At 41.7% G+C, this 26,534-nt stretch overlaps 1 long non-coding RNA gene across 1 annotated transcript in view; it reads right to left on the bottom strand.

The window, feature by feature from the left end:
* Positions 1-1,534: 1,534 nt before the first annotated feature.
* The window catches only part of LOC144769321 (uncharacterized), a 666,180-nt gene continuing 641,180 nt past the window's right edge, over positions 1,535-26,534 (bottom strand). Inside the window, exon 3 of the long non-coding RNA XR_013598689.1 lies at positions 1,535-1,646. This is a non-coding gene — a long non-coding RNA (uncharacterized LOC144769321). The remainder of the gene's footprint in view (positions 1,647-26,534) is intronic.

Below are 26,534 nucleotides of genomic sequence, written 5' to 3' on the forward strand. Positions count from 1 at the left end.
ATTCATTCAAGATATCTCCATCTTTAAATGAGTATCTCGACCAAGAACAGGTTCAATGTTGATCTTATTTTGTTTAACCTTTAAATAATTGGCTACTAATTTACCTGCTTTATTCTGGCCTCTGTAGTATTTGGCACTAGATCTTAGCAGAAATTTGGAGGCATTGTTGGTCGTATCCTGATTGAACTGAAATTTGGCTTTAAGAAGATTGGATAAGCAGTCGTAGATTTAGAGGAATAGTAGGAGTGTTCCAATGCTTTAATTTTGGTTAAAAGGGCATTAGTGGTATGTTGTGCTTTTCGACGTTTATTGGAAACATATCTGATAACAAAATCTCTAGCTGAAGCTTTAAATGCGTCCCAAACTACAAGAATAGATGTACTGCTTGTTTGAATAAAGAAAATGTATTCGTGAAAAAAAGAAGTAAAAGATGATGTGAAAACTGGATCCAAAAGCAGAGAGTTATTAAAACGCCATTTACGAGTTAATTTAGGTTTGCCTAAGACATCAAGATGCATAGAAAGCGGTGCGTTGTCAGATATTAAAATTGAGCCAATATCTGCCCTCACAAGTGACTGAGCCACATTATGGGAAATGAAAAAATAATCTAATCTGGACTGAGTATGGTGCAACGGGGAGTAGAAGGAATACTCTCTTACTGTGGGGTTACAAAGTCTCCAAGAGTCGATCAGTTTGTGTAGTTTCACTATTTGTGTGAATAATTTGTGAGATTTGTGAGGGATAAAAGAAGATAAAGAATGTTGATCAATGAAGGGGTCGAAGATTTCATTGCAATCACCTGCAAGAATAAAATTATCATCATAACATTGTGTTATTTATGATGCTAGAGATTTCCAAAAGGAGGGATCGCCTGCTGTAGTTGCATATATGTTCAACAAGGAGAGTGGAACATTATCTATCAGAAATGTGACAAATATCCATCTACCTGTTGGGTCAGAGCAATGGGAAAGTACCTTAATGGCAAGGGATTTGCGAAAAAGAATAAGGGCACAATTACGTTTGCCATCACCTGGAGAAAAAAAAACTTCATTTAACCAACTTCTCTTCAACTTTACAGATTCTTCAGCTGACAAATGAGACTCTTGTATGCACAAATTGTCTGTGTTCAGTTTGGCTAAATGAGTTAAGACCCTCTCTCTCTTAATAGGTGAGTGTAAACCCCTGACATTCCATGAAACAATTTTTAAAGGCATATATTAAAACTGTAACAAAATGATGCATACAAAAGGAAACAAAGTTTTAAACAAATAGAATCATATTGAGCAATGAACCAATAATATGTGGAAAAAGACAATGAAGATAAATAGGAAGAGAGAAGAAAAGATAAGGAATAATAGTGGAAAAACATGTAATGAGGAATAGGAGGATAAGAAATGTAAGAAAAAATGCTAAGATAGATGAGTAGAGAGACCAAGGAAAGAGGAAAGATAAAAGAGAAAAGAAGAATATAATATATAGAAACAGAAAAGATATGAAGACAAAAAACTTACAACACATCCAAGAAGGTGGTGGGATGGAAGGCCACAGCGAATAATGACACGCTCAAGACCCATGAGGGAGGATGGAGAGGAGGACCCAAAACCGCAGTAGGAACATAGGGGAAAAACGAAGGATGCTGGAATGATCTGTGAATGAAAAAGAAGAAATATTAAACAGATACAAAGGACAGTAAAAACAGTTACTGTGCATCTTAAAACGTAATACGTTATGAGTAAAACATGACTATAATGCAGGCTTGAGGGAGAGAAAAATAGACTGGATAGAAATGCAAATGCAAACGACTATTTGGAATGTGATGACGGAGCAGTTTCCATCGAGTGAGCCTGAAACAAATAAAGGAAGCTTTTTAATTGTAGTGGATCCTCATAAGTATTAGTCTTGCTGCTTATAGTCACCTTAAAAAAGCATATATGAAAGAGACCATAGCATGCCCCTATCGAGCGTAACTGGGGCCTTAATGATAGGAATTCCTTATGAAGACTGCCGTTGATTTGGCGTAATCTTGCATATTAAATAAGGAATTACCAGACCAAGTGATTCTATTTAGTGCTCTAGCTGCAGATAAGACCTTCAACAAATCAGTGTATTCCAGAAAGTATATAATCACCCCTCTTGGTTTCCTGGCTGAAGATGAGGATGATGTATGTAGACTTGAACCTAATCGATGGGCCCTTTGAATATTCAGATTAGTGCTTTCCAGAAGTTTAAGAAGTTGCGGAAGAAATGACCTAAAGAAAGTGATAGAGTCTGAACCCTCCATCTCCTCAGGCAGACTGTAAATGCGAAGTTTATTCCTTCTATTTCTGTTCTCCAAATTTTCCACTTGCTTATGCAGCAGCAGTACCTGAGAAGACAGGGACTCCACTTTGGACTTGGAAGAGGACTAGGAGACAACGCTTTGTTGACTCCTGGTGGTGACACGCTCCTCCATATTGGACCATTTATCAGTGAGAACCTGAAGCGCTGAGTTAGTCTCTTCAATAAATGGACGTAGAGCTCAAATCTCTTCCAACAGTAAATCCATAGTGACCGAAGAAGTTTGTTTCGGAGAAGAAGGAGGGTCTTTCCTCAAACTCTAAGTGGATGTCTTCATTATAGTAGAGGAAGCAGCAGTCGCTGATGTTGTTGAGGTTCTGGATGAGTTACTGACAGAGTCATCCATGGCTAGGCACTGATAACGTGAACTAGTTTGAAGTAAAAACATACGCTGCACAGGCTTGGGTTGAGATAGACCTTTTAACTGCCTTCCCATATTGAAAGCGAGATAAGGACCTGAAAGGCAAAAGAATCAACAGTAGCAAACGTCTAGTATCACATAACCCTTGAAATGTATATAACTGAATTTAGGAGGGCACAATAACATTTGATACAGTGTATCAGGCGTGCTAGAAAGGAACACTTCCAAAAGCAAATTCATGTAGTACGTATATAGAAGTGTAAAATATGCTCTGCCTGAATAAAAAACATTCAACAGTTAAACAAGTAGGCTCCCTCTAAGTCATAACACCAACTGACCGCATAGAGACAAAATAATACACAATTGCGCCACTGATGGTGGTTTAAGGAGAAAGTGCACACTTATCAAACAAGTGTTGCAATGGGCCTAAATGTAAATGTATTGCGACTTATATAGCGCACGTATCACCCGAAGGCATCAAGGCGCTTGCCTTGGGAACCCGTCCTCGCTTTTTCCCTGTGAGATAACCCCTACTGGGTATCCCCAGGGTGAAAGCCAGGCATCCCGCAGCGGGTGGGCCGCCGTAGTGGAGATTAAGCAACTATTGCCCAGAGTTGCAGCATGGGACCCCATGATTAAAATAGGCACAGAGGCGAGAATTATCGAGTCTGTGGACATTTTGGGCTCAGGACTCTGCCGCGTCGGGAATTGAACCCTGGTCCCAGGCCAGACCTCTGCATCAGGGACTCCCGCTCTAATCAGTGAGCCACACTCCTCCTATATAAGACTAATGCTGCATTAGGAGTAGGCGCACTGAAAAGCCACTGTAGGTATTATACAAAAATAAATAGAGAACATGCACTGTTTAAGTAAAGAGCAATCAACATTTAAGGAACTATGTGCTCATTTAAGCATTAGTACTGGTTGACTGCATAATTGAAGCAAAGTAAAGTTGAGACAAAAGTACATGCAAGGCGCTCTATCAAGTTCATATACAAAGTACCACAGAGTACCACAAAGTTATAAACGGTGGGCTTGATACTTAGTATAACTTGTGAACATTCATTTAAATAGCGCACCTTTATGTTGTGAGGAGGCCATAAAAATGTCTTGATGCAAAAAGGCTCCGTCCACAATAGAAGAGAATAAAAAACAAAAAGGGCAAGCAAAGTCTCAGCGAAGTTATAATATATCCTGTTTGTGATAAGAGAGATTCTTGCAGGCCTTGAAAATGCTGTAAATATGGACCCTTTTCATAGCCTTGGAGAGTGCACAAATCATCCGTGAAAAGGACAAGACCTGTGAGAGGCATCTCATTGAAAACAACTGAGCCAGCAAACACCACAGAGTTACAGTCAATGGAGCCAATGCTAAACAAACATCGTAGAAGGCATTTCTTTAAATTAGTGAGCACTCATTTGTAATATGTAGAGTAGAGTAGATGTACCGCATTGGAAGGAGGCTCCATCGGCGGTATAGGAGAGTAAAGATCAAAGTAGCAGGCAAAAGCTCAACGGAGCTGAGATTCGCTCTACTTGAAGGGATGAAGTTTCACATGCCTGAAGTAAGCTTTAAAATAGAATCCCTTTGACAAACATTAAAGTCGAGTACTTCATCCTGTGGGCGAGCAGCGGATGCAGCCATCCAGAAACCGCATTGGAGACAACTCTGCCAGCGGTCGATATAAAATGAGGACGTACCCTTCATAAAGCCACGCTGCTACTTATATGAGGAATAAAGTTAAAATTGCAGACCTGGGAGAGGCTCAGGAGAAAATGCCTTGGCTTCTTGGTGATTCGCACACTTCATCCTCCATACGCACACAGCAGGTGTAACGACAGGAGAACTGCATTAGAAGCAACAGTTCTGACAGCGGTGAACTCAAAATGACAGGCACAACCTCCGTAAAGCGGTACCGTCACTCATTCGGGAATTAAGGTTAGTAGCAGACCTGGATAAGACTCAAAATGGACTTCCTTGGAGTCTAGACAGGTTTGCACACTCCATCCTCTGTTTTGGAATCAATGCGGGCGTGCAGAGCGTCACATTGGCCCGTCCTCACCCCGTCCGCCCCGGATAGTCACAAAGCAGCCGCCATCCTCGCCGGGTGCAAGCCACGCCTCCGTGTGATTACTATTCTAATGTGTTTTAATGATAATACAAAGGCTATTTTTGATATAACCTAGTGTGGAGTTCCTTTTGTGATGTGCTTAGTGTGTTGTTGCTGTGAGTGTGTTGCGCGCTTCACACATTGCCTCTGGGATAAGCCTGACTGCTCGTGCCAAGCTACCAAGGGGGTGAGCAGGGGTTATCTTCAGCATGTAATTCCCTTGCCCTGACTGGAGTGGAGGTTTCTGCCTGGCTTTGGCGCAAGCCTTAGCCAACCAGAAATCCCATTTCTAACAGCCATCTTTTGGCAACACTCACATATTGAGGGTGTGTAGGGTGCTACGGTCCGCGCCTATAAGGCATCAAGGTAGAGGGTTTTTTCCCTCTGGGATGAAGTTACATGTTGTTATTCCTCCATACTGCCCTTGTTTAAATGCTTGCTGGGCATTGTTTCTTGTATGTTGTTATCTTTGTCTGGCTACCCTACACCTCAGTGGGGGCCTATATGTTTTTAATTTTGAATGGATTCATGGTTTTGGCTATGATTAGTTGTCTCATAGTTGCTTTTTTGTCTCAGCATTGTTACCTTTGAGCTATGTGTTTCGTTGTTTATCCACGTTACTTCTGCAACCTGATGTTTTTGTGCTGGTTCCACCTCTGGTGGGAAGGACCTAGGTGGAGGTCAGCCTACGTCTGGCTGGTATTATGAATTGGATTCTGCGTTTCTGCAAAGTTTGGTTCTCAGATAATTGTTACAATTACTCAAGATTCAAGGGATGGTTTGCCTGACCTAAGCCCTTTTCCAGCTATGTCCTACTGTAATAATAAAAGCAATATATCATGAATCATACTTGTATGACAGAATAACGAGGCATAATGTTTTGGCAGGTGCCCAACTTTTTCTTAAGTAAAATGTTTTTGGGTCACACGGCCACTTTCCGGGAGCTCATTTCTTCTTTCCTGCTACGTGCAAGTCTCCCAGGCTGCAACATATGTGAGCTGTTGTAAGAGGCTGGTTCTGTGCCTTGTCAAATAATGAAAATAATGCACAGTGAGCACAGAGCTAGAGGTAATACACGGAATCCACCATTCACTTTTTTGTTTTTGTTCTGTGCAACATCCAAAGTGTAATGGATCCCAGACATGGGTCACGTGATCACTGTTCCACAGGACTCGAGCTGCACGCTACTAACGAGGCCAAACCCGGTTCGGGTCGCTTGAGGTCTTGTTCACAGGGCACCATTCCCAGTAGTTCAGGCTGGACTCTTCCTATTGGAGCACGACCAAGGCTGATTTGTATATAGCAGGTTTCTGTCTGAGGTGACATGATGGGCAAATACATGATGAGCTGTATTGACGCCAAGCGTAATAACCAATGGCTAATTTAAGTGAACCACCCATCACTCATTTATTTCCCTCAGTTTAATAAAATTAGGACTTTCCTACTCTAAATCATGGAGAATCCTCTCTTAAAGTCAAAACCTGAGGCTCCTTTTCAGCAAATTCAAATCGGTTTGAGCACAAAGAGAGAAGCATGAGATACAGGTTTACAAAAACATGTTGTAAAAGGAGGAGCAGAGGGCCAATCAGTGGATCTCACAATATCTTCCGCCTAGCAGCTGGCCAACATGTTTTAGAAACACTCACTCTCCCTGAAAAAAGGAGCACTGAAAAGAAAAGCATCAATTCGTGCTTTCCACATGGCCCCTCAGAGTTGTAGAAGTATTGTGAAGTAAAGTCCCTGAAAGCCATCAATAAATGAGCAGAAGACATTCTGAGAGATCTGAGTGAAATTCATGCTTCTTTAGTCAATGAACATGCAACACATTGATTGAGAAAAGAAGGTTCTCCACTCAAGAAGACTTCTCAGATAATAAATAAGAAGACGCATGTGGGGGTAAACTGTCTAACCAATAAATCTGGAGCTCTGACTTCAGACCCGCTTTTAAATGAGCTCAGACGCAAAAACAAACTACATTTATCTTACAATGGTTTACATTTCAGAGAACAATTATCTGGCTTACGTTTCAAATACATCGAATGCAATATTAACATACCACAAAGAAGCATATTTCAAGAAGGAGGAATACTTCTGCTTATTCCATGGAGTAGTTTGTAGTAAAGAAAGTTTTAGCCTATAGGTTTCCCATCAACATATACATGATGTAAGGAAATGGCAGACCTGTGAATGTTAAAAATGTTGTTTGACTTACCTGAGAAAATTAGAGAACTTAGGGGCATATTACCAACGTTAAGCAATATTTATCGCTAACGATGCTTAGCAACGAATTTTTTACCGCTAAGCATCGTCAGAAATTATCGCAGATAAACCTTGCTATTATCAAGGTTTATCGCAAATGCGATAAAAAACGGCCGCAATGCATGAATATCGCTGAAAAGTCAGCGATATTCATGCATTATCGAGCAAATGCTCTTAGCCATGTTATCCACCTCCCATTGGATAACATGGCTAAGAACTGCTCCTGGGCAAGTGTTAGCTTTTGGAGATATTCGCGCTTAGCGCGAATATCTCCAAAAGTTGGTAATAGGAGATAGCGATGTTAGCGACTGTTTCCAGTCGCTAACATCTTGGCACGCCCACTTTGCATGTCATTAGTGATAAATATCACTGACATGCAAAGTGGGGCCCAAGATGGTCGCTATCTCCTACTAGCGGTCGCTAACTGGTGTTAGCGACAGCTAGGTAATAGGGAGATCATTTTATCTCCGCTTTCTTGGCTTTTAAAGCCAAAAAAAGCAGAGATAAACCCCCTTGATAATATGCCCCTTGGTTATTAAGGGTGGGGGCTGTTTTTGTACCTGGGGCTGCTGGTGTTGTTACTGGGGTCTTGTTTTGCAGCCCCCACTCACTAGCACCCTCTCCCCCCTCCTGCTTGCCCCCAGTCTAGTCATGCAGTAATCTGCCAGGGTGGGTTGCTCTTCCCAGTCTGGATGCGAATATATCCACTGAAAAGGGATTATTGTTAGATTCCAGACAGCAATGTCGCCAACAGATTGCTGCTGAGGTATAAACTCTGTATGTTGCTGGAGCCGATGAACTCTGAATGAGTCAAACATCTTGGGACAGGCCAAGCTGATGCAAACTTTTCCAGGTCATATCATTAAAATGCCAAGAGATGCCAGGTTCATAAAATAGCTCAGAAGGATTTTAGAGGAGATAATCAACATTGGTGGGGGGGTGGCGGCATTTTGGAATTTTCGACATCTCCAACTGATACAGAAACCAGATATGGGATGACCAAAATTATGTTATGTTTTCTTAAGTGGCAACATTGTTTTTGTAGCAAACAGAACACAAGACTAATGCTACTCTCTCCTCTGGTTACATTTTGTCATCTACATTGATACCTTTGAAAAGCTGATTCTGAACTGGGCATTTTGCTTCACCTGCATGCAGCAGGGAATAGCAAGCTATTGTTTTGGACAACATACCACTTAGTCTGATATTCTACTCTTTTCTTACAGAGTTTGTTTCTTTCCTGCTCAAGCTATTTATTTATTTTATTTTCGGTTCTTATATAGCGCAGGAATTCGATCTCCGAAAGCAGGGCTAGAACAATAATATCTGCGTGGCATTGCTAGAGTTACTGAGTAGAGAATAGATACGTCTTCAAACATTTCCTAAATGCGGCGAGATTGGAATTTAATCTAAGAGTGAGTGGCAATGAATTCCAGAGAGCGGGGCCTTTATATGAGAGGGCACGACCTCCCTGTCTTTCTCTTTTGATCCTGGGGATCTGGAGCAAAGCTTGGTTTTCTGAGTGTAGGGTTCTACCTGGTTGATAGGGTTTGAAGATTTCAGTTAAATATCTAGGGCCAGTCCCAAACAAGCATTTATGGATGGTACAACATATCTTGAATTTTACTCTCTGGCGAATGGGAAGCCAGTGTAGCTTGTTTAGTAAGGGACGAGAAGAAGATCTGGCAGGGGCATTGAGAATCAGCCTAGCAGCTGTATTTTGGGCTACTTGTAGCCTCCCCAACTGTTCCTCATTAGCAGATACAAGTAATCCATTGCAATAATCCAACCTGCTAATTACTAGGGTCTGCACTAGTGTTTTCCTGTGATGATCTGCTAAATAGGGGAAAACCCTTCTAAGTAAGCCAATCACCCTCATACAAGTTCCTGTAACCTGTATGGCATGGTCTTTAAACACCAAAGGTTGGTCAAGCTTGACACCCAGATTTTTTACGCTTTCCTTTGGGCATGGAGCTATACCTAGTTCCGGGGGCCACCACTCAGGTGACCAAAGGAGTGGGGCATTCCCAAAGAGCATGACCTCCGTCTTACCCACATTGCATTGTAGGCAATTGGAGGTCATCCATCCGGCTATCGCTCTCATTCCAGCAGCGAAAGAATTTTTTACTGCTGAGGTCATATTTTGGAATGGGAATAATAGCTGGGTGTCATCAGCGTAGGATATTGGCGTGAACCCATGTTCCCTTACAATATTCGCCAGGGGGGCCACATACACATTAAATAATGTGGGGCTTAGACACGAGCCCTGTGGAACCCCCTTAGTAAGCTCCCTAGAGATGGAATAGTGGGGGCCTAGGCGAACATTTTGGGAACGGTTGGAAATAAAGCTTTTTTGCCATGATAGGGCCATTCCATCCACTCCTATCCCCTCCAGACGACTGATCAGGGTGTCATGAGACACCGTGTCGAAAGCAGCGGACAAATCTAATAGCACCAGAATCATAGAGCCTCCTCTATCCTGTGCCATCCGGATGGTATTGGTCACGGAGAGGAGAGCTGATTCTGTGCTATGATTTGGCCTGAACCCAGATGGAGAAGGGTCCAGGCCGTCCGCTGCCTCGATAAATTTAGAAAGATGAGAGTTGACATGTCTCTCAGTCATCTTACTCAGGTGGGGTAGGAGGGATATAGGGCGTAGGTTATTAAGGTCCGACCATGGTAGCGCGGTGTTTTTGGGGATTGGGTTCACTACTGCCTTTTTCCAGTCATTAGGAATCTTTCCTTCTTTAAGAGAAAGATTGATCAGTGTTTTAAGACTCTGAGCTAATAGGCTACCCAAAGGGGCTATCATTTTAGCAGGTAGTAAGTCTGTGGGTGAGCCTGATTTAATTAGGCTAAGAAGAGTATTTACTTCAATCAGACTGATCTCCGGGATTGTAGTCAAAGTAAGTCTACTTATTCCGCTTTTATTTGGCTCAGGGTTAGAGATGTTGGTAGTATCCCTATTGTTTGATGCCTTAGTGATTTTTTCATAAATTAAATCAATTTTTTTCCCAAAAAACACGGAGACCTCATCACATAAGTTTTGACTAAAATCATCTGGGCTTTCACAAGCTGTAGGCTTAACAAAGGATTGCAGGATTTTATAAAGTTCCCTAGTAGAATTTCCTGCCTCTGTTATTTGTAGATCAAGTTTATGTCTCCGGGCTTTTTTTATATTTTTAAAATAGTTAGATTGAGCCTCCAGATAATGTGTTTTACTGGTAGGAGTATGTGATTTCCTCCATTTTTTTCCAGACTCCTACATTTTTGTTTCTCAACTCTTAGTTCTTCTGTATACCATGTTTCTGTTTTAGTTTTAGCACATTGTTTATGCAATTCTAACGGTGCTAGTAAATCAATGGCTTCCAGGAGTGCTTTATTGAATTTGGCTAAGCCTTGTTCGATGTTATCCTTTTCAGAGAAAGTGGGTTCTTTCCATATTTTCTGTAGTTCTTCAAGAGTTATTTTATGCCATTTCCGTTTCCATATGGCAGGAAGGGGTTTAGAGGGCAGTGCACAAGGACTAAGTAATTTAAAAGTTAACATATAGTGGTCTGACCAGCTAATAATAGTGGGAGAACAACATGTTATTTTAGGGCAATTGGTTAAAATTAAATCCAGTGTGTGGCCGCCCAAGTGTGTTGGGCCCTTATTCTGAATTTTAAGTCCCAAACTAGATAAATCACCAAGCAGAGATATAGTGTCAGGGTTATTTGGTACATCTATGTGAATATTGAAATCTCCAAGGAGAATGAAATCTTCGTTGGCTCTAAGATACGGGGCTAATAGTTCCATGAGAGTTAGAGAGAAATCGGAGCATGAACTAGGGGGACAGTATACTAATGCTCCTTTCCACTGTGATTTAGGGGAGAAAGAAAATCTAAAAATCATTGGGCCCGATTCACAGAACTAACTTAAGACAAAATCATAAACTTACTACTTTTGGTATTCACAGAAGTTAGGATTTTGTCTTAAGTTTGTCTTAAGTTTGTCTTAAGACAGACTTAAGACAGACTTAAGACAAAATCCTAACTTAAGTTTGTCTTAAGTCTGTCTTAAGACAAACTTAAGACAAAATCCTAAGTTCTGTGAATACCAAAAGTAGTAAGTTTAGGATTTTGTCTTAAGTTAGTTCTGTGAATCGGGCCCTCTATTTCCATCTGAGCATTGCTACGTTGGTCAAGTACTGAGATCTTTAGATTCTCTTTATAGACAACAGCCACACCTCCTCCAATTTTAGTCAGGCGATCTAGGTGTTGAATCTTATATCCAACTGGGATTACTAGCATTATTGCGGGGATGGTGTGGGGTTTTAACCATGTCTCTGTGAGAAAACAGATATCTGGCATGTCTGAATTAATAAGATCCCATAGTTGTTGATAGTGTTTAGGTAAAGAGCGTATGTTCAATAACAAACACTTAAATCCTGGAAATCCTTTTTCAGCAACGTAGTTAGCATTGGATGTGCTGGCTATCCCTAGCAAGGAGGGTATCTGATAGAGATGTTCCGCCACGGCTGTAGTGCCTGTGCCAATGAGGAGATCCCTAATTGGGCATGTGTGCACAGCCTGAAAACGGCAATTAGCACAGGAAAAAGGACCCTCAAAGTTAGGCCATGGTTCTCGCATGCAAGTAGTAGTGGAGATCGAAGTCAAACTAAGAAGTTTTTCCCTAGAATAGGATATATTAGAGCTAACCTGTATCTCAGGAATGCCAGAGACCATCGTCATGTCCCTTCGTCCCGTCCTATCGCGGACGGGCGCAGACAGGCTTTTCTTCGGCGCTTCTTAGGCGCGCTCGAAGGCGCCCACTGAGCGCAACCGCTGCGCGCTTGATAGGGAGGCGTGGCTAAATAGCCCTGAAGACGGTGACGACTAGAGCGCTGACCTCCGCTCTAGCGGAAGTGGAAGTTCGTATGCCTGGCTCTTACCTGTCCGCCCTCCGCTCTACGGCAATAATTGCCGAGTCGGACCGGGGCGGGCAGGCTACAATATCGAGCCCAGACGATGCGGGGGAGAGTGTTAGGAAATTACGGCAGATTATAATTATAATTGTGGAATATTCAAATCAATCCTAAAACAATTTTAAAATCGGTCGCACATGATTAAAAGATGCCAAAGTTTCTATTTCCTTCCTAGCTCCTCGCAGCCCTCGCAGTCAGGACAGACAAACAGTCTAGGAACTCTGCCTTCGTGTCAACAGCGGGTCGGGGAGACACTGCCACCGCCTCCCTACCGAGGCAGAGTAACTTTGTTAATGAGGGCCTTAAATTATTGGCAGGCTCCGTGAAGTACTTGTGATGCTCCCAGGACTCAGGTCCCAGCTAGAGAGTACATGTTGGACACATGACACGTATGCCAATGTTCTCCACCTTTGCTTGTGGGCTGTACATGCACTTCTTCCAGAAGATGAATTTTATTATGTGACCCAAGAACTTATCCCTGCTGATGTCAGAGTTGCATGATGCAGAAAGACTGGTATTGGATAAAGGATTATTTGATCCCATGATGTCAGTGTTGAGACAACTACACAGGTTTCAATTAAATGTTAATTTTAAGCTGGGATGATTTCATTGCAAGATTGTTCATAATGATCTATTTCCCTATCCTAGCTTTACATAGGAGATCTTGGGCAGATAGATATTGTTCCAAAACCTCTCTTTTGAGGTTCCATCCTTCAACAAAAGTAAAGACAACAAAGCTATAATTTCCAGGCAGGGTTGTCTCAGAAACTGGCTGACCTTTAACCAATTTAATTGCAGTTCAATTTTAAAAAAAACCTATACAAGTAAAGCCCATTTTTGACATTACATCAAAGTCTTGACACCATGTGCAAACTTAAAATCAAGTTTAACTTGATAAAGTACCAGTTACTGAGTAGCCACATGCACTAATTGCACAAAAGCCCCTAAAGCGCTTCCTCCTATCACATACCAAGCGTACTATGGTAGCTTATTGCAGTCATCTCTCACAGCATAGCTGGTCACTTGCACAGTGCACTCACCTGCAGTTGTTAATCTTTTCGGCAATAAAGATTCCAATTCCAATGTACCATTTTTAAATCCAGGATTACAGTGCCAGATTAACTAAGGATGCAAATTTCCTGGATAAAAGTGATGGAAAAATCAAGCAACCATTCCCATCAAAAATAATTTTTGTTTTTAGACTCTATTAACATAATTGTCTTATGGTAAACCCTTGTATTGATCTGAATTTGCCATTTGCAAAAAGGTCTTTAAACTATAATTTTAGAATTAACCTTGAATCAGGATAAGAAAGTCAACTTTAGGTAGTGTTTGTGTTCTTTTGAGAAGCTATTCCATTGCATGTAATTTGAGGCAAACTGGCAGTAGAAAGGGATGCATTGTGGAAAAACAGATATTTGCAAAAAAAGTGAATGAAGTTAATTATCATGGACAGCAGACAGTAATCTACCCGGCTTTCTTGAAACATAGTTTGACACTTCCCAGGCCACGCAATACCACTACATCAGTCAGTCAGTCAGTCAATTATCTTTATTCGATTATTAAAAATCATAAAAGAACGAGCATACATACATAGCAGCATTTCATCAGAACACAAAATTAATACAATCAGTATTTGAAAAAAGAAAACTCTAAAATCACAATATACATAATAACTTATGCTAAAATATTAAAAGTATTAAAATCAGTGTAATTAAAAAAGGGTAATCAATATTCAGGGATAATGTGTCTAATTCTTGTACGTTGCTTATTTATACGTGCACCTGCAACCAAAAAACTAGCAACATGAAAGGCTACTCTTACATTAGGGAGGAGTTGGAGAAACATCAGAGCTGGTTTTACCTGAGTAAAACCCATATTGCACAAAATTGGAAGCAAATATCTTTTTCTAATCTCAGTATAATGGCCGCAGAACATGGTAAAGTGAATCGTATCCTGTGAGGAAAAGTGGTCACAATCACATGGTTCAGCATTATCGGGTCTATTCCATGTTTTAAAATCGCCCAGAATGAAATGAATCAAATCAAAACGAAATCTCGTTAGGAGGAAACGATGGTATGGTTTAGTTACCAGAAAAAGGTATGGTTCCATTCCTGGGACAGATGTTAACAGACAATGTCTCCTAACCATGGGTTTATTTAGCTCTATGGCTTCCCTCTCCGTGACATATAAATTTGTCAGGGTGTTTTTTTATTATTTTTAGATCTTCCTGCTTTATCAAATCTGGAGATATGAAGAGCTCAGGTCGGCCAGCTAGAGTTAGCTGCGTTTGTACATATTTAACCCACGGGATGTTTTGGGCTCTATCCAGGGCTAAACAATCTTTTAAGATGATATGATTTAATGTAAGCTCCTAGTTAAGCCAGGTTTTCATCCATCCAATGACTGGGGCTAGTTTTAAAATGTCAGTTATATAGCCCAATCCTAGCTCTGTATGTATAGCATAGGTGGAAGTCGATTGGGGGACAGAAAGCAGAGTTCTCAAAAATTTGTTTTCTACTTTCTGGATTTTGTCATGATTGGTGTACCCCCAAATTACAGAGCCGTATTGGGCAACAGACAAACATTTTGCTTTATAGACCTTTATAATGCTTTCCATGGGGCGGGCTCCAAGTTTTTTAGCAAAGCCAAGCAACCCAGCTGCCGCTCTTGCAACTGTATTGCTTTTGACGGAATGCTGGGGGCCCCACGTGCCCTTTTCATCGAAGGTCACCCCTAAATATGGGAAAGATGGAACTCTCCTGACCTCCTTCCCAGCACAGAAAAATGTTTTCGACTTTCTTTTCCTGCCTGCAGCTCCTGCAACCATTACATGAGATTTCTCTGTGTTGGTTTTCATGTCCAACAAGGACATGAAATCCCCAAAAGATGAGAGGAGTTTATTAAGTGCCACTCCAGAGCGTGCCAAAAGTACTGCATCGTCCGCGTACAGGAGGACAGGTATCTTTGTTTCACCTGCACGCGGAATGTCGGTGTGGGATGCTGCCAAGACTGCCTCAAGATCATTTATATAAAGAGTAAAGAGGAGGGGGGCAAGGATACACCCCTGCCTAACCCCCCTCTCTGACTTAAAGTGGCAAGTGCATCTCCCTTCCCTAGTCACTCTGACCGAGGTCATGAGGTCCCTGTGTAACTCGGCCAGGTAACCAACCAAAGGGGGGTCAATGCCCATGTTCAAGAGGACCCTCCACAGCTTAGCCCTGTTAAACAGGTCAAAAGCTGAGGAGAGGTCCATAAAGGCCATGTACAGAGAACCCCCCTTGGCGATTGCATATTTATTTATGATCAGTTCTAGGTTTAGACACTGATCTAAAGTTCCTCTTTTGGCTCTAAAACCATATTGTGCATTTGATAGGACACCCTTCCCTTCTAAAAGCTGAGTCAGTCTTCCTAAGAGGACTCTCCCCAAGATTTTAACACTGGAATCGATAAGAGAGATTGGCCTATAACAGGCCGGATCTGTCCTCTGTCCTTTTTTAAAGATCGGTATTATCGTGGACTTGGCCCAACTAGTAGGAAAGATAAAATCCCTTGTAACGTTAAAAATGTTTGTAAGGATTTTACCACTACATGTAACTGAGTATATCATCATGTTGACAGTGGTAATGTCTCAAGGAAAATTACTTAGGGTCTAATTATGACTACGGGGTCAAATGGACCACTGCAGGCATGGTGGTGTTATTGGAACCAGCACACTGGTGATCCAACCACTCTATTACAAGTTGGCTGCAGCACCACCAAGCATATTAGGAGTTTCCTCTCCACCACAATTTTCATGGCGATGAGCCCACCATGAAAACTGTGGAGGAGATGAAACATATGGAACCCAACAGGGCTCACTGTTGCCTCAGCGACATGTGGTGCATGTAGGGAGGGCACATGTTATGCCTTCCTGTGTGCATGCACCCAATTCTTGCACGGCATGGATTGCACCTGCCCATGGCGTGCAGGAACTGCTGTTGATGCTCCCAGTGCAGTTCCTTTTTCATAGGAACCCCTGTGGGACTGCCAAGGAACCGCCTGCCTGAGAAAAAAAAAATTGTAATCTGGCAAGCTGTGTCAGTACTACGTTGGTGGTCTTAGAGTGGGGCCACAGCATGGCAGCCTTGCTCCAAGACCACCAACATTGTAATTAATCCCTTAGGTATTAAGTTGCTTGAAGTCAAAAAGGATCTTTAAGCTAGAGTAAATCTATAGAAGAAATAATTAAAAACATTTGGGTTAAGCTGCACAACCAATAGACTTAGAATGGCTGGCTATGTAAGAAAACCGCATAAGAGAAGGGAAATCAATACTTTGCAAATATGGAATTGCAAAATAGAATCATTAATTTAAAATGAGAGAGACATAGTTTACGATATACAAAAAAAATACTCCCTCGTCCATTTCCGGCATCTCATTCCTTATTGAATCATAGGTTTCCAGCTTGTACAGAAGTATTTTGCTTATCCAAGTACAAATTATACACAAAAAGAATTAGACTTTGAACAGGATCCACTGAAATGCACCTTCCTGTTAACCTAAAAGAAGGGATTAGTACAGTCATTTGCTGTTTTCTCTCAGTTGCAGGCAGCTTGTTAAAAAAAAACTGTGTTTGCCGAACTACGGGTACGCTGATTTTTTGGTGGGTCAGGAATGTTAGAGCAATTAAGAAAGAGGCCTTTAAAATCTATGTTTATCTTGTCACAAATGGCAGGCTGTTTCTTCTGACAAATTTCTGCTTATTCTTTTAACATGGGGATTGGTGTTTCCTTTTCTTTCTCTGACTGCAAAGTGATAGGAGTTTTTCAAGTTAATTATGTGAACATCTTGCTGGCGTACAGGGCATGTGAAAGGAAAGGATATAGGATGATATTTTTTGCACCACACAACTAAATGTAAATACCTGCAAGTGAACCATAAGCATCAAGCAGCAAGGAGAGCAAAAATGTAGTAGATGTTTCTGAAGTGTGCTACAAACAGAGATTCTAATAGGGTAAAACAATTCAAGACACTTTGTGGTGGTGCACATAAGATAAGTATTCACAGAAAGCTGATTTCCACCCTTTATTATTTGTGTGCTATCTTTTTTCATCAGTACAACTACAGGTCTTTAAAAATGTAATGGCAATTTCCTTGAGAAATAAGCTGTCTTTAAATGACAATGTGCTGCCACATGATACATTTACTATATCCAAAAATTGCCCAGCCTCATAGCCACTAAAGTAGGTAAGTTACGAAAGTTTGTTGTTCTAAACATTGGGTTGTGGCTGTTGTAAGTTTTGGAAGCACTGATATAAAGTATAAAGGTAAAAATACCTTAATGTTCTAGATTATTGTTTGTAAAATCTTTGAGTCCTGATATGGTAGTTTTGACTAACGTTTTAAACTGTTCCCCCCACATTGTGCTGTATCCAGTTTGAGAATGTGATCCATCCCATTGTCTTCCCTGGAGCAGTCTTGGGTCCAGCTTAAAAATTTCAGAGCTTCAAAGCCTCTACGCTATATGTTAGTGAATGCAGGATGGTGATTTTGGCAGGTGCTTAAATTAATGGATCTTTAAATCTGCCTTCAAAGTTTGCCTTCAAAGTTTGCACTCTATATCAGTCAATCAATCAATCAGGTGTTTGTTAAGCGCGACTACTCGCCAGTAAGGGTCTCAAGGAGCTGGGGGGGAAGGCGAGGCGTAGCAGGCTCCAGTCCATCAAGGGGGGGACTGACCAGGTTTTGAGGTTTCTTGCGAAGATGGGGAGCGATGTTGTCCTTCTGAGGTGGAGCGGCAGGGCAGTCCAGGCTCGGACAGCGAGGAAGGAGTAGGAGCAGCCTCCCAATCTGGTCTTTCTGGTGTGGGGGACCATAGCATAGGATGGCTGGGCAGATTTTAGGGCCCTTTGGGGTGCGTGGAATTTGAGTCTGCTGTTCAGGTATCCTGGTACGGTGTCGTGGAGGGCCTTGTGGGCGTGGGTGAGCATCTTGAAGGTGACTCTAGCTTTGATGGGGAGCCAGTGGAGTGTTCCCAGTCTGGCGGCGGCGTTCTGGATGTTCTATTGCTTGTGGGTGAGGTTTTTGTTTATTCTGGCGCAGTGTGTGTTGCCATAGTTGAGTCTGCTGGAGGACAGGGCGTGATTGACGGTCTTTCTGTGTTTGAGGCGTATCCATTTGAAGGTCTTATGTAGGAGGAGGAGGGTATGGAAGCAGGAGGATGAGACGGAGGTGATCTGGCGGTGAATATTGAGCTCGGAGACCAGGATGATTCCCAGGTTGCGTGCATGGTCCGTGGGGGTTGACGGGCTTCCGAGGACGGGGTGCCACCAGGTGTCGTTCCATGCATCGGGGTTTGGGATTTTGATGAGTAATTTTGTTTTGTTGGTGTTTAGTTGTAGGCAGTTGCGATGGCTTCAATGACTTCTCGAAAATTGTGTCTGGCGACATTGGGTTCATTGGATAGGGAGAGGATGAGTTGGGTGTCGTCTGCATATGACACAATGTTGAGTCCGTAGGTTCCGGCGATGGGGGTGAGCGGTGCTATGTAGACGTTGAAGAGTGTAAGGCTGAGGAAGGACCCCTGGAGGACTCCGCAGGTGGGAGGTGTGGGGTCAGAGAGGAAAGGGGAGAGTCTGACCTGCTGAGTTCTGCCGGAGAGGAAGAAGCAGATCCTCTGGAGGTCCTTGTCTTGGATCCCTGCATCGTGTAGTCTGCGTATTAGGGTGTGGTGAGAGACTGTGTCGAATGCCGCAGAGAGGTCGAGAAGGATGAGGGCTGTAGTTTCTCCTTTGTCCTGTAGGGTGCAGATGTCGTCTGTTGCAGCGAAGTGGGCAGTTTCCGTACTATGTTTTTTTCTGAAGCCGGATTAGGAGGAGTCGAGGATGTTGTGCGCTTCGATGAATGTGTCCAGCTGGCTGTTGATGGCTTTCTCCATGACTTTAGCAGGGAGATGGGTCTGTACTTTGTGAGGTCGGTGGGGTCTGTCGAGAGTTTGTTTAAGAGGGGGTTGACCTCGGTGTGTTTCCAGTCGTGCTTCCTGCTACCAGGAGACATATCTGAATGTGAATCTGGAAGCAGATGCCTCACAAAAGGCCCTACTATCCTTCTAGGCTAAAGTGTATTCAGCCCTAATTGGAAGAACTGGTTAAAAAATAGTTGATGAGCGCAAACTTGTGACTCAAATACATCTTCTGGCAGAAGACAAACTGTTGCATGCAAGAGACTGTACCATTGGATACATGCACCCTTTTGTGGAAGCTATCATTGTTAGGGAGCACTATTTAGGGCTGCTAGAGATTAAACCAATTATTGAAATTATTATTCAAGGAAGACATTAATACTCTAAGGAGTTTGTGTATATAAGATGTTGTGAAATTAGAACTGTTTTATTTTTGTTCAATGTTTAGGAGCTGCACCAAACTCAAATGAAGGAAGCAGTTCTACTTTAGGTAAGTCTATGGGTCCCTTGAAATAGCACATGTTTGTCACTTATTTTAGGCCAGGTTTGCGGGCAGAAGAGCAAGTTAATTTGTGAGGTAACCAGTGTTTGTATTTCAAAATAGAAATATTTACTTAAATTAATTATCATAAAATGTAGCATATTCATTCCATAATCACTCTTGCACCAAATAAATTAAATATGCAGAAACTGTATCCTTTTTTTATTTGTGTTTAATGTGCAACAAACTGGACCTGTTTGGGTCATAAAGCCCTTCTCACAGGATAATATTTAGGAACAACAAATATTTACAAAGAAGAAATAAAACACATCCAATACAAAGTTACTAGTTAGAATCTTGTATATAAGTCAGATCCGACAAAAAATCAATAACAATTCAAAAGGTATATACTTCTGTACATATACCGTAAGTGTATCATGTTCAGTATGATTGGGGTCCTTCAATAATAAGCATGCTGAATGTGTAGGTCACAAGGACAGATAAGGCTGTTACCCTTAATGATCCAGCTTTTATTGCAAACATCATACCAAGATCATCCACATTGCTATGCATACAAAAATAAAGGGATACCATGTGCTCTGATCATTTTACTAAAGTTCTACATATGTAATCTGCCAGCTCTTTTCATTCATTGGCCTTTGGTTGTAGCATTCATGTTATACTTCCACCCACTAAAGCATACAGCTTCGTCAATTGTCAGCCCACTTCAGCTTTTGGCTAATTTTTTAAAATTATAATAATAAAAGCAATGACAAATCCAAAAGGCAGGAAGCCAACACCAAACTTATTGGCTTTGGCAAGAATTGTGTTTGTAGATATTTCATAGACTATAGCATTGCATTTTGGTAGGCATAATGTAATTCACAGCAATAGGGGGCACTCTGCTACTGTTTTTGCATCAGCCGTGAGGGCAACGGCTCTCGCTCACCTGGCTCCTACACCGCCGTGAGGGGAACGGCATCCCACTCTGTGTCCTCCGCGCCATGAGGGCAACGGCTGCATCTACATCACGCCGGACCCACTTCGAGCAGCGGAGAGACTACATCTCCCAGCTACCCGGGGGTCCGGCGAACCAGTGACGCCATCAACGCGCCCGGAGACGCTTTAAGTTCAAGGAGCGCCGAACGCGCTCAGGGCACTCTGCTACTGTTTTTGCATCAGCCGTGAGGGCAACGGCTCTCGCTCACCTGGCTCCTACACCGCCGTGAGGGGAATGGCATCCCACTCTGTGTCCTCCGCACGGTGAGAGCAACGGCTGCATCTACATCACGCCGGACCCACTTCGAGCAGCGGAGAGACTACATCTCCCAGCTGCCCCGGGGTCCGGCGCACCAGTGACGCCATCAACACGCCCGGAGGCGCTTTAAGTTCAAGGAATGCCTCACGTCCCGTGGGACACGCGTGGGTAGTGCCGGGACAAGGGCGGGACCGTCTGTGGCCATCAGAGGCCGAAGGAGGCCGGGCCAGGCTATCCCCCTTGATTCATAACTAAAAGGTACTGTGCTTTACCCATTGTATATTTTCGTGTATTAATACCTAATCCAGGGGGAAGAGGAAAAGCGTGGAAGACCCTACAGAAGGGTCTAATGGTATCCTTAGGGGTGGAAAGAAATGTAGAAGAATGAAGCAAACCCCCCCAAAGAAAACCATATTACATGCAGGAGGAAACTGTGTTATGGATCAGATTGACGAGCTAATCGAAGAATGTGAGGAACTCTTGACTGCGAAATCCCCACCTTGTTGGAAGAACTTTGGGGGTGGAAGCAATACGGACATTAACGATGGCTTGGGGAGTAAGAGGAATGTAACTGTAATTCCCGAAATGTTTATGAATAAATCTAAAGTGGGCGGTACCGTAAACATTGTAGATTGTGATGGGGAAAATACATGTAAAGTTCCGGGTATCGAACAAGCCCAGAACACTTCTCCCTCGGCCGCCCCTTTGCCTAAGCCTCCAGTTCTACTGTGTTCAAACCGGTTTACAGTTTTGGCGCAAACTGATATTTGTGCCAGTAATCTTCCTTCACACGCTCCCCAGGGAGACACCCATTTAAGCCTTAAGGCGGGATTTGCCAAAGTTTAGGATGCAAAGTTAGCTTCATTAAGAGATTATACCATAATGATAAATGTAAGGTATGTGAAATTGGAGATTGGAAAATCAAATTCAAATCATGAAAGACTCATTTTATAGATTTTAATATTATAGATTTTTTCAACATGGCAGTTGAGTTAGCCATAGTGATTAAGGCATGCAAAGGATAAGGAAAATTTGATTTTTTTCCACACTAGGCCAGAAAGGTAAAGGATAAATCTGGGAGCATTGGAACCATAGGAAACTTTGTTTCAAAATAAAAGCTTTATGATAATTAATAAAATCTGGTAATCCAAAGTATTATGAATTGACGATTAATAAAGAGCAGAAATCATAATAATAAATGAGGTACTAAAATAAAAAGCTGTTAGGGTACGGAAAAGATATTGCCAGTAAACTTATGAAAAGCCTTTTCCGCATCCAGTACTAAAACAACCAAAGGTATGTTTAAGGATGGATTAGTTTCAATGGCATTGAAAAGTGATCATACATTATTAACCACATGTCTAGTTTTCTTGTAACCAGATTGATCAATATGGGTAATAGTATCAAGGGCAGAAGCCAATCAAGTTGCTAAAATGTTTATGAATAACTGTAATTAGAGCCTCAGTAAAGGTTCCAGAAGTAAACCCAGTACTACCAAAATAGGAAAATAATTTTTGTAAATGAGGTGAAAGATGAGAAGAAAACTTTGTAAAAAATTCAGCAGGAATACCATCTGCACCAGGAGATTTGTGCAACTTAAGATATTTAATAGCTGATTATATTTCATCTAATGTGATTTGCAAGTCTAATTTATTTTTACTTGAGTGCGTGATTTTAGGTAAAACACATATATCGAAAAAATTTGACAGTCGGCATATCACTGGACGGAGGTTGATTATATAAAGTGGCAAGAATTATGAATTACATTAGTTTGATTTTTGTCTCTCTTAATACGATTAGCATTGAAACTAAATTTAGCTTTGCTCTTGGAACTTTGTATACCAGTCCACTTGCTTATTATTAAGTTTAATTCATAACAACATTTTTGTAGGAGCAGTTAATATTTAATGTCATTAGAAGTGATAAAGAGATGTTCATGCATTGCAATCTGTGTGTATATAATTCTGTAATTTTGGAATTAAACAATGTATTGTAATGAGCCATGATAGATATTGTTGTTCCTCTAATATACACATTGAATGCATCCCATCTAGTAACAGGTGAATTTGAATATTCTGGGTTAAATGTAAAATAATCATCTTTAGCAGACAAAAGCTTTGGTTTATGCATATCATTGAAGACAATGTTAGTGTTCATGCACCATCTGCCTCGCAAGGACATGAGGAGCAAGGACTTGAAACATATCAAATTTGGGTATGGTCAGAAATATAATATCATGAATAGTAGGATTAAAAACTGAAGAAATCAGATGTTGGGATGTTAATATATAGTCTAAACGAGAGTACAAAACATGAGGATTGGAAAAAAATGTGTTTCTCTGTGGGATGATGTAAACTGCAGCAATCAACTAACTTTGTTGTTTTGAAATTTTATTTTACAGTGAAAAAAGCCTTTGTAGCAAGGCTATCCAATAATGGATAACATATTAGATTAAAATCCCCACCGATAATAAGCAGTACTGTTGGAAATGGCCCTTTTTGCAGGGTTACCTCAAAATGTTTTGCTTCTTCCTCCTTTATTTTTCCTGACCTGTGGTTGTTGGCAATAGGACTCTGGGCTGATCAATGCTAAAGCGCATATGCTTTCTGTATAAATTGTTATTTTGTTGGTTATCAATGATTGGCATATTTGTTTTACAAGTAGGTCCCTAATAAAGTGCACTGAGTGTGCCAGGACTGGTGATTCAAATGCTACTAGTGGACCTGCAGCACTGATTGTGCCACCCACATGAGTAGCCCTAAAATGGTGTCTCAGGCCTGCCACCGCAGTGCCTGTGTGCAGTTGCTAACTGCCATGCTGACCTGACCAGTGTCCCCACTGGCCAGGCCTAACCCTTCCCTTTCTGTACACATTGGACACTCCTATGGAAGGCCCAAGGTACCCCCCTGGGCAGGGTGCAGTGTATGTGAAAGGTAGAGCATGTACTAGTGTGGGTGACATGCTCTGATAGTGAAATACTGCCAATTCCGTTTTTCACTATTGAAAGGCTATATTGGGGAATGGGGAATGCTGAGTATAATGTTTACCTGCATATCTTCGCATAGGAGCATGATAGAACATTTAAGTCTGGTATCCCTCAACTCAGAATTTAATAACCCATCTTTTAGAAATTGTGGGGCATATTATCAAGGGGGTTTATCTCCGCATTTTTGGCTTTAAAAGCCAAGAAAGCGGAGATAAAATTATCTCCCTATTACCTAGCTGTCGCTAACACCAGTTAGCGACAGCTAGTAGGAGATAGCGACAATCTTGGGCCCCACTTTGCATGTCAGTAATATTTATCACTAATGACATGCAAAGTGGGCGTGCCAAGATGTTAGCGACTGGAAACAGTCGCTAACTTCGCTATCTCCTATTACCAACTTATGGAGATATTCACGCTAAGCGCGAATATCTCCAAAAGCTAACACCTGCCCTGAGCAATTCTTAGCCATGTTATCCAATGGGAGGTGGATAACATAGCTAAGAGCATTAGCTCGGTAATGCATGAATATCGCTGACTTTTCAGCTATATTCATGCATTGTGGACGATTTATATCGCCCTTGCGACAAACCTTGGTAATACCAAGGTTTATTTGCGATAAAAATTGCCGCAGCTCAGCTGTAAATTTTTGTCTCTAACCAAGCAATAGCGATAATTATCGCTATTGCTTGGTAATATGCCCCTATGTTTTTTAAATTATGTGTTTGAAAACAGCAATTTTAGAAAATGGCTGTTTTCTTGTATAACCTTTCTGTGTGCCTTTGACTGTTTGAGAATTGACTGTCTGGTGTGTGTGTGATAGGGGCTGGGGTGGTTCCAGGAGGCTGGGTGAGTCAGCACTAGGCGGAATAGCTTCATCTGCATCTTGGATGGTGGGAGGGGATAGCACCTGGGCCTAAATAGGGCTGTGCCTGCCTTCCACAATGCTGGCTCCACCTCCTGCTGGGTGGCTGACAACCCTGCCCCTCTCTCTCAAATGAAAGAAGGAGTCATGTAAACAGAGGCTTCCCGGACTGACCAGAACTGGTTTGGACTAGGCAAAGGCCTCCCTGCCTTCAGAGAACAAAGACAATATTGGTATAAAAAGTAAGCCTGGGCATAGTTTGCGTAACAGCAGTACACGTAGCTTATCGTGGTATACTTTGAACTTCACTTAGTACACGTAGTCTGCGTAGCGTAGCTGTTGACCCTGTGTACTTGTCTGCACTGTGAAAAAATTGCAGAATAATTGCAAATGGCATCCTGCACAGTGCCAGTTATGATAAAATAAGTATCTCTATCTTTATGTGCCAAAGTGCATATAGTGCTTTCAAAAAAGTGAAACTGAAAAATTAGCAAGCAGTGAGAGAGGTGATGATTTTGGGATCCTCCCTAACCTAGGGAGAGTATCAAGCAGATGCCTTGAAAACCAAAAAGCACATCTTATTGAATGATTTGGTGGTGGTCCAATCCTCTTAGAACCACCCCAAGCACAGTTATTAGCAAAAAAACATTCCCAACCAAAGGCCCTGCAAAGCATTATGGGATGAGATTAGCAGTGAGCAGTGAATATTATATAGTATCCAATATCAAAATAATTCTACAAAGAGCTGCAGTTCAACTGTTGGAATTTCTCTAGTTGTCAATAACACAGAAAAGGATCTCAGATGTGTATTTGATTGGCAAGGGATGTAATTGACATCTTTACTTATTGATCAGCTAACCCACTATGCACCAACAAGCATCCTGCCACCTAACTGATTCGATAAAGACCTACTGGGAAAGGTGCTTTGAGATGAATTGTTTATTTGAGTATTGCATCAAGTGAAATGGGATTTTTGAAGGATTAACTAATACATAATAATAAATTATTAAAATGTCAAAATTGGAAAATGTATGTAATAATATAGCCAACAATCATGATAGTGTGAACTATGAATCCCATTGTTGCTGGTGAAAGATCACATGTACTGCCTTACCTTAGTAGGTGGATCATGGCAGAAAACTATTGCTTCTATGTGACTGTTCTTCTCTGTGGGAGGTTGTTGCACCTGCAACAACGTCAAAAATAATTTTATATATATGGATTGTGTGCTGTAACCCCTTCAGGTGCAACCTCCTCATTGGAGCAACATTCCTTTTTACATATATGATCATTCAATCACCATAAAGCCCTCTGATAAAGGGGGAAATGTCGTGGTGCAAACAAGGGATGAATATCATAAAGAGGCGATAAGACAGCTATCAGATGGAAAAAGCTACGAAGTAACCACTTTCAAAGCATACCAACAGAGCATCCAAGCATATGACGAACTAATAAGTAAGTGGTATAAAATGCTTGGAGATGAAGAACATCTATACCTCCGTAGCTCTAATCCAACCTGCCCGACCTTTTATCATATCCCCAAGCTGCACAAAGACAAAGTACACCCCCCGGGAAGACCTATCGTTTCCTCAATGCAAGGACTGACGGAACATGTTTCCAAGTTTCTTGATTTTTTCCTGGCGAGTCTGGTTAAAAAGCTAACCTCCTATGTGAAGGATACCAAGGACTTCTTAACAAAAATCCAAAATGTGCAATGGCAACCTGACTACCTACTTGTCGTCCTAGACATAACAAGTCTCTACACTTGTATCGAACATTCAAAGGGAATTGAAGCTGTTAAGGAGTATCTGCAAAAAAGACAACTTAGATATGCACAGCATAACTGCATGTTATTAGAATTTTTACAATTCTGTTTAAACAATAACATTTTCCTCTTTGAAACCACCTATTACAAACAAGTGTCTGGTACGGCGATGGGTACCTGCTTCGCCCCCAGCTACGCGAACTTGT

This window comes from Lissotriton helveticus, chromosome 1_1 (genome assembly GCF_964261635.1).
Source record: "Lissotriton helveticus chromosome 1_1, aLisHel1.1, whole genome shotgun sequence".
Taxonomy (NCBI): domain Eukaryota; kingdom Metazoa; phylum Chordata; class Amphibia; order Caudata; family Salamandridae; genus Lissotriton; species Lissotriton helveticus.